The 9,239-nt window shown below is 47.3% G+C and overlaps 1 long non-coding RNA gene across 1 annotated transcript; it reads right to left on the bottom strand.

Moving 5' to 3' along the window:
* Positions 1–227: 227 nt before the first annotated feature.
* LOC144164023 (uncharacterized) lies at positions 228–6,005 on the bottom strand. The gene is made up of 3 exons (XR_013321003.1): positions 5,253–6,005; positions 4,560–4,646; positions 228–299 (listed from the first exon to the last, which is right to left on the bottom strand). It is a non-coding gene; the product is annotated as an uncharacterized LOC144164023 (long non-coding RNA).
* Positions 6,006–9,239: the final 3,234 nt, after the last annotated feature.

Below are 9,239 nucleotides of genomic sequence, written 5' to 3'. Positions count from 1 at the left end.
GGCCTCAATGACTCTCCCCACGTGGTTCACTTGTTTCTGTCACAAATAACCTGATTGCAGCCACATTCCACCCAAGACGAAGGTAACATACCCTCTGGGATGATGAATATTTAAAATGCCTTACTAGTAAGTGCTCAGCACATGAAATTGTTGCATTAAAACAGAAGATCCGACTGCGGCATCCTTCACTTGGGGCACCGCTTGATCACAAACTTCGAGAAGCTGAAAAATGCTCCATGCGCCGCTGCAGCCAGCAGAAACAATGGAGGACGCAAGTTGGTAGGTGGACCGTTGGCATCCTGCGATTGTGAAGATTTTTATTTAGTAGATGCTCTTCTTTTTGTACCATTGTTCATTTTTCCTTTAACAAGCAGCTGAACTCCTGCAGGTTCTACGAATCATACAAGCATAATAAAATGCAGCAATGCAGAACAATTGGCAGGTTACCTCAATTGTTCTTTTCTAGGAATGAAAACAATGTAGGTAATCTATACACCACTACAATCAAACCTTTCAATTTTTACCTACTTCACTCCTAACAAGCCCGCATACACGTTAGACATGTGAGAAAGCTGCTACATTTATGCCCACAAACTTAATCAGGCATCAGAAATCGGCAGGGAACGACGTGTTACCTTTAAATGGCACTTTTTTTGTTCAAAACACGTAAATGGGCGAGAAAGGCCCATAACTATAATTTCGTACCCTTATCTGGAATGGTTTTCAGGCAATGCTTACATCTCACTTCAGTTCCTTCAGGTGGTGGAGATCCTTGAAAACTCATTGCGGGCAAGTGGGTTGTGTTCAAGCTCTCGTATCTTGCCAGCATATGCTGGATTCCAGCATTCCCAATTCAACGTGACGACTCGAATGTGGTGGATGCAAGAAAGAATAAGCACACGCCAAGGGCGTAGCCGGGGGGGGGGGGTGTAGGTGCTCCCCCCCCCCTTCTTCATAATGTTTTATGCCAAGGCTGGGGTGCGGTTTAGGCAGCCTGAAAAACCGCCTGAAGTTACCTGCAGTTTTAAGGACATTCTTGCTCACATAAAGCTGAAAACAAGGGCTATGTCAACGTCTGATCCCTGCGCCCGCTCCAGATGCTGTACCTGTCAATATATACAGCCCGGCTGCATTTCGCGCCGGATACACCGACAAGCGCCGGGAACCTGATGCGAGCCGATCAAAACAGCCCCACTGTTTCAATGGCGGAACAGCACGGCCGGGAAATGGCAGAACAGCAGGAAAAGCCTCATATAGGCTTACATGTGGTCGGGAGCGTGTCATTCCTTGTCTTTACACTGGTACAAAGTATAATCACATGACAGAGCATGTCGCTGTATTTTGTTCAGTCAACTATAAATCCTTGATGTGTTTATTTTTCTACCAACATCGCATTTCATTGACTATTGCAGATCCATAATTTCTGCTGCATAAAAAGCATTGCTCTGCCCATGTTGTATTTCCTCCACATCAACAAAACTACACAATTCTCCTTATTGTGGAGCTTTGTTTTTTTGGCACTATTCCACTGTTTCCTTGACCTCCCTCTTGGTTAGAATCAGCATTCTGTATTTGCTTAACCGGAATTTTACTGAAGCCATGTCTGTTTCGATTTAACAGATAGAAATATAATGAAATTTAAGAAACGTGCAACAAGCTCAACATTCAACAGCAGTGCAATAAGGTGTTCTGCTTAGCGCAAGTTTACTACTCACGTTACTAGCACAAAAAATAACAAAAGGCGATTACTTAAGGACGAAGACGCACGTTTGCTAGCTTCACCGCCATAATATACGAATGCGCCGCATGTACAGTCCACTGCGATTCGATGGTTGTCGCGGGAAAGCTACTCTTTCAAACGAAGCAGAAAGAACACCAGCTTTAGCAAATATTCCATGCAAGTTTCGTTATCGTCGGCGTAATAAAGGGCAACCAAGTCCAAGTCTGTGCTTGATAACAACGAATGTACAGCTTGAAACCCAAAGGGTGGCAAGTCAGTCGTGCGGGCCATTGTTGTATCATGGAACAGCCAACAAGGGAGCGAAGAGTGCGAAATCTCGATTTTCATGGTTCCGAAACGAAACCGTGGGCTGGTGGCACGCTTGGCCGCTCAATGCTGGCGCGATAACCTTCAAATCGTGCTCGACTGTACTTCATAGCTGACAAGAAAACTTAATAGTCCCTTTTCTAAAGGAAAATCTAAAACACGAGAATCTTGATAGCAAACATTCAGTGTTGGCCTCCACTTCCTCCCGACGAACTTCGGGGACCGCGCGCCACTCACGAGCGCATTCATGATCACGCTCACGAGCGCGGGTCCACCTAACCACCTGCTCTGCGGACGAATGATTCGCCCGTGGTCTGCCCATAGACCAGCGAACGGGAATTTAGGTGATCCTAATTATCATCACCATCTAAGCTCCTTAAAGGAGCCATGAAGAGAAAACACAAGTTTGGTTCATTCAAAAGATTGTCTCGTTAGAATCATACTGACACCACTTTTAACGTAAACTTCGCTCAAATAAGCTACATAATTAGGAAAAACGGGAATGGTCATGCGGCCCACCAGCTCATTTCCCGCAACAGAACCTATAATGTCACATGAGCTAAGCTCTGCGATTGGCGGAGGCTGGCAGAAGCAGACGCCAATTAGGTAGAGCTTACAAACTAGACGAATGAGCGATTTGCGCTTAAATTTAGGGCACATTCTTTACAAAGCAATAAGAATGATGGGACAAACAGTGGAAGTTACGAAAGCACATGTAAACATAGAAGTACTGATGTGTTCTGCTGTTCGTACTGCGCACAGCATGCTTGGTTTAGCTGCACAGCACTGCGGGGCTTGGGGTTGTCTCAGACGACACTGGCCGATTGACGCAAGCAACGGTGTCTTACGTGACCCCATTTGTCGAGCGAGCACTGTTTCAGGGAACGAATATTTTCTCCCAGAACAAAAACAAGCCAGATTTAAATGCGGGCAAAAACAAACCAAACGCTTGCCACGGTATGGTGGCGTCATCTAGGTTACACAACGTAAAAAAAACGCGGGAACAAACCAACACCGCTGTACAGGGTGGAGACAACCTTTGAACGGTCCCGTGCCGCCGCAATTGGGCCAACAGGCTCAGCGCGTTATTCTTTTCGTTTCCCACGAGACCTAGCAACGCGAAACAGACAATATGATTCAAACTTCTTCAGTAAACCGCGTTGCGGCGATAATTTTAGCGCGGTTTTAACACAATGACTTGCTTCGGCGGCGAGCGAGCAACCGGAAATGGCGGCGCCAGCGTATACGTGTCTCTGCCCTGTACGGCGGATGCGTGAATGAAGGTACTCTAGGCTGCAGAGCGGTCGGTTCCTGTGATGTCATTTGGGACCACGAAAACGCACGATTGAGCGGGAAAATCAAAATTTTAACCTAAATTGTTTAATTTCTCAGTGAATAAAGCACAGTTTGTATCCAGACAAGCGGTGGGGGCACTATAAAACACGAAATCTTTCGAATAAAACCAACTTGCATTTTCTCTTCATGGCTCCTTTAAGGTGGGCTTTACAGTTAGCGTTGAGCATACACAAATCGCATGTTAAAGTCAGTTATTTCAAGCATCGTTTGCAAAACAACGCGCAAGATGCCTTGCCTACATATTTCCCCGTCCCATCTTTCGGTCGACCACGGCTCCCCCCCCCCCCCTGAAAAAAAATTCCTTGCGCCTGGCAAACGCCCAATCAGGAGTACGTTCAGCATGCACGTCGGTTGTTTAAAAAAAAGGGTGTAATGTATTGCTCAGAAGACTCAATGCTTGCACGCATCTTGGAGCAGCAACGGCCTTGGCAGATGTGTTTGAGTGGTTTTCCTCTCTCATAACATCCACAGTGCTTTCAGGAAAAGCCCCAGGCCTAACAATCAGCATGTTCCAGTTAAGAATAATGCTGCGGATACTTTACATTTTTCAAGTCTTTTTCTTTGTGGAAGGATGTTTCTTTATTGGCGGTACAGCACTAGCGTGCGTAAATCGCAGCCTTCAGAACCCCAATCAGGCCTGTTTAAATGGTACAAGCAGTTACATAACTATTTGAAAAAGTGGACTGCAAGGACTGTCAATTCACATGATAAACATCCAAAAAATAGCTGAAAACAGAACTGGTAAGGCTTTATCGAAGACTAAACAACAAAGGTAATAACATTTTTGTGTCACCACCTAAGAAATATGGCTTCACCGTAAACATGACTAACTGGTAAGGCTTTATCGAAGACTAAACTACAAAGGTAATAACATTTTTGTGTCACCACCTAAGAAATATGGCTTCACCGTAAACATGACTAACACCAGGAAGTTCGTATACATGGTGATTAACTGCTACGCCCACATTATGATTTTGGGTGAAACTTTGAGTTTTCCGAAATTAACAATAAAGGTTGCCATTGAGCGCCTACATGTTAGGTTATGCATGAAACACCAATAATTGTTACGGGGGAGAGAACTTGTACATACAAGTGATCGAACAATATTCAAGTATGATAGCCCACTGTGCTACCAAAACTGTGTTTGAAAACTTACGTTCTGGAGGCCAAACACTGTTGACAATGCTTGTGGCTCTTGTCCGGTTGAATGGAGGGACGTGATGCGCTCAGACCGTCCAGAGGTCTAAAACGGGATGACACATGATTACCACACATGCAAGAATGGAAATGATTGGGTGCACGAATGTTACGTCTCGGGCACACAACATTCAGCCAAAATCACTGCCCGCATACCGCGGCACCGTACACATGGTGAGGTGGCTCGCCGCAAACGCAACGAAGCTTGCGAGGCGCGCACATTCGCTCGCAAACGATTCTCCCTCGCAATTCCCAACACGGCACAAGCGACTGCGGTGATCAACGAAGCCGAAAACGCTGCGCAGCACAGTTTAGAGGAGTAGCCGCCCGTGTTCTGATAAACTACGCGTAAGACGTGGTTCGCAGTGGTGAACTCTGAAGCTGTTGAATATAGTGCTGCGGAATGGGAAACGTTACTGAGTTACTGAGCGCCACGGCGTTACTGAGCGCCAGTGCGTTTAGCGCTTAATGCAAGCACCACAATCTTTCGCACATCGCCTTTCTAGAGACGAGCCCTCTAGGTTCAACCTCGCCAGTTCAGTTAAACAATTCACACACGCGTGCTCCTGTTAACGAATCCTTAAAGCGGCGATGACAGCTACAAACGACATCCAGTGACAAGAAAGGCGGCAAATGTGACGAGACAGCTTACCGAGAGGAGCCGACGCAGAAGAGCAAGCGACGTTCAGAGGCAAGCGCCAACGAAATTAGCCGTCTTCAGGTGGCAAAGTTGTTCTCAAATACATCATCGCGAAGTCGAACACGACAGACACAACCGAAGACGACGAGGTGCCCAATTAATCATAATAACTGTGCTTGTTTAACCGCACACCACAGTAAACACAACCGATGAAAGACGGGTCACGGGGTATCTGTTCCGGAATCCGGCCACGCCGCCGCGCGCCGTACTAAGGGAATCGGCCGTTGGCAGGGAGTTGCGTAAACAAATTAAAACGACAACAATAAATAATTGCCTCTTTTACTGAATATAACATAATCTTTACGTTTATTATTTATTATGTGTATTATAATAAAGAAGCTTAGATATTTAAAGTTTACAAACACAAAACGCGAACTGAAGCTTTTGGCGCTCGATTTGAACGTTAAAAAAAGCAGCAGATAGTAAGATAACACTGCGAAATGAAATTTGGCAGTGTTCTAGTGTAAGTAATCGTATTATTATTTGGCGTCTGTTTATTTAGCGCCCGATTTCATGCCCCTACCTCCCCAACTTTTGTTTTCTTTTGATATCTGCCTTGTTCTCCAACGTTGTTTCTGCAGGAGAAACTATGTGGTCTGTTTATTGCATTTGTACACAATATTTACGGTCGCTAACAATAAGAATGGAATAAAATTGTGATTGCTAGTACGTTATAACTCCACTGAGTGACGAGAATGACTGTTGTCAGAGAGGGCTGTGATTGTGCTGGTGGGGCAGGAGAGGAACAGGGAACGACGGAATGATGATACAGATGTCACAGTTCAAGGCTGCGCTGTGCTCCGTGCAAGGCTGTAGAAAACAAAAAGTGGGAGGGGGAGTGTTATTCTGTCGAAGTCGTAACAAGCAAGGGCTGATATTTTTTCCTGTTTCAACGTCGGTGCTGCCGATGCTTTTTATTGAATTTGGCAGCTTTTTTTTTCTTTTGAACATTTTTGACGAGGTTGGGAGGATGGTGCAATGGGATGTCTTTTTGAAATTATATTGCATGCATGGCCTCAATCAATGAAGAGCTGAACACCTTTCCCACACCCTTTCAACACCCTTCCTCAAAACAGGGTGTTGAGGTTGGTCAACACCCTTTTTTTCACAAAAAAAATGGTGGAAAGCAATGAAAAAGGGTGTTGAGATTCAAGAAAAAGGGTGTGAGGGCCTCCCAACACCCTTTTTTCAATTATTTTACACCTTTTTTGGCCAAAAGGGCGTAAAAAAGTTTAGTGTGTAGCGTCGCTTAGTCGTCTCAACACTTTGTAAGGTCCGAAGTATCTTCTCAACAACTTTTCGGAGAGCCTGCGGTGTCTGACAGGTGTCCATACCCAAACTTCATCACCTTGCTGGAATTCCGTGTGCCTGCGGCGCAGATTGTAGTGGCTTGCGTCGCGGTGCTGTTGGTCCCTGATGCGGACACGGGCTAGCTGTCTTGCCTCTTCAGCGCGCTACGTGATCTGTTGGGCACAAGAGTCATCATCATTTCCAACGTGGGGCAGCATCGCGTCTAACATTGTGGCTACGTCACGACCGTAGAGGACCCGAAATGGAGTCATTCGCGTCGATTGCTGCGGTGCCGTATTGTCCGCGAACGTTTCATATGGCAACATCGCGTCCCACGTCTTGTGCTCGACGTCTACATACATGCACAGCATGTCGGCGATTGTTTTGTTCATCCGCTCGGTCAGTCCATTAGTTTGCGGATGGTAAGCAGTAGTTCTCCTGTGAGAAGTACCGCTGAGCGTCATTAATGTTCAGACAAGTTGGGCCATGAATGCCGTTCCCCTATCCGTGATGACGATGGCTGGGGCACCATGACGAAGGATTATATTCTCCAGAAAGAAGTGGGCTACCTCTACAGCTGTCCTTTGAGGTAGAGCTCTCGTCTCGGCATAGCGGGTGAGGTAGTCGGTTGCTACGATTATTTATCGGTTCCCCGACGACGAAGTGGAAAATGGGCCCGAAAGGTCCATGCCAACCTGCTCGAAAGGTGCGGCTGGAATCTGAAGGGGTTGTAGCAAGCCGGAAGGGCGGCCAGGAGGCGATTTTTGGCGCTGGCAGTCCCGACACGTCCGTACGTACTGCTTAACAGCCGCTGAAAGCTTTGGCCAGTAATACTTTTGTTTGACTCTCGCCAGTGTTCGGGCGTAGCCAAGGTGGCCAGCAGTTGGCTCATCATGGCAGGCCAGCAGTACTTCGTCGCGGAGACTTGTTGGCATTACCAGTAGGTATTCTTTGCCGCTAGAGGCGAAGTTCCTCTTGTAGAGAACGCTACTGCGTAACGAAAAGGACGGCAAGCTTCTTGCAAAATCTTTTGGTACGACCGATGTGTGCCCTTCCAGATAGTCAATCAATTGGCTCAGTTCTGGATCTTGCCGCTGCTTCTCGGACATTGCGATGATGTCTACAGCCCCGACTAATGGGTCATCGTCGTCGTAGTTAGTGTCCGCTGCTTCCACTGGTGCCCGGGAAAGACAGTCAGCATCCGAATGTTGCCGGCCGGATTTGTATACAATACTCATGTAAAACTCTTGAAGCCGTAAGCTCCAGCGTGCAAGACGTCCCGATAAGTTCCTGAGGTTTGTCAACCAGCACAGCGAGTGGTGGTCGCTAATGACCTGAAATGGCCGGCCATAAAGGTAAGGGCGGAACTTCATTACAGCCCACACAACAGCAAGACATTCTTTTTCGGTGGCGGAGTAGTTGGACAATGCGCGGGAAAGGGCCCTGCTCGCGAAAGCGATAATCCTTTCCGCACCGTCTTGCCGTTGTACGAGAATTGCTCCGAGTCCGACGTTGCTTGCGGCTGTGTGGACCATCATGTCGGCATTTTCATCAAAATGCGTGAGCACAGGTGGAGCTTGTAGGCGTTGCTTGAGCTCGTCAAAAGCCGCTTGCTGTTCTTCAGCCCAAACAAAACTCGAGTCTGTTCGCGTTAGTTGGGGCAGCAGTGTGCGAAACGGCCTGTATAAAACGTCGGTAGTAGGAGCACAGGCCCAAGAAGCAGCGCACGGACTTCTTATCTGTAGGCACAGGGAAGTCAGCAACGGCTGCAGTTTTGTCAGGGTGAGGTCGGAACCCTTGGCGGCTAAGAACATGGCCCAGAAAACGGAGCTCCTCGTAGCCAAAATGGCATTTCTCAGGCTTCAAAGAGAGTCAAGCGGAACGGATGGCCCGAAGGACAGAAGTCAGCCGTTTCCAGTGCTCGTTAAAGGTTTCGGAAAACACGACAACGTCATTGAGGTATATTAAACACGTTTGCCATTTCAAGCCGGTCAAAAGAGTGTCCATCATCCTCTGAAATGTGGCCGGAGCGGAACACAATCCAAAGGGGAGAACTTTAAACTCATAAGTCCGTCTCGTGTCACGAAGGCAGTTTTTTCACGATCCCGCTCATCACCTTCTATCTCCCAACAACCACTTCTTAGGTCCATCTACGAAAAGTAGCGCGCATTGCGCAGTCTGTCCAGAGAGTCGTCAATGCGCGCGAGCGGATACACATCTTTTTTTGTGACTTCATTCAGCTTTCGGTAGTCAACGCAAAAGCGTAGAGTGCCATGTTTCTTCCGCACTAGGACCACCGGTGACGACCAAGGGCTTTGAGATGGCTGAATAACATCGTCCTCGAGCATTTGTTGCACCTGCTGTTGTATGGCATCGCGTTCTTTCGGGGAGACACAGTAAGGATTCTGATGAATGGGCCTTTGGTTGTCGTCGGTAACGAGGCGGTGCTTTGTTAGCGCTGTCTGGCGAACCCTCGTTGTCGAAAAAAAGCAATCTTGAAATTTCAGCAATAACTGGAGAAGCCCTTGCTGTTTCTCCAGTGGCAGGTCTGGACAAATATTGATTGTGGGGGGCGAGCGCTCCGTGTCTGATGTTTCTGTGTGCAACACGAGACATTCTGCGCCGTCAGCGATGCTCTGAAAACTTGCC

The sequence above is a fragment of the Haemaphysalis longicornis genome, unplaced genomic scaffold (assembly GCF_048455015.1).
Source record: "Haemaphysalis longicornis isolate Haplotype H1 unplaced genomic scaffold, Haemaphysalis longicornis Haplotype H1 scaffold_13, whole genome shotgun sequence".
Lineage (NCBI taxonomy): Eukaryota > Metazoa > Arthropoda > Arachnida > Ixodida > Ixodidae > Haemaphysalis > Haemaphysalis longicornis.
This window is presented reverse-complemented; position numbering and strand designations above follow the sequence as displayed.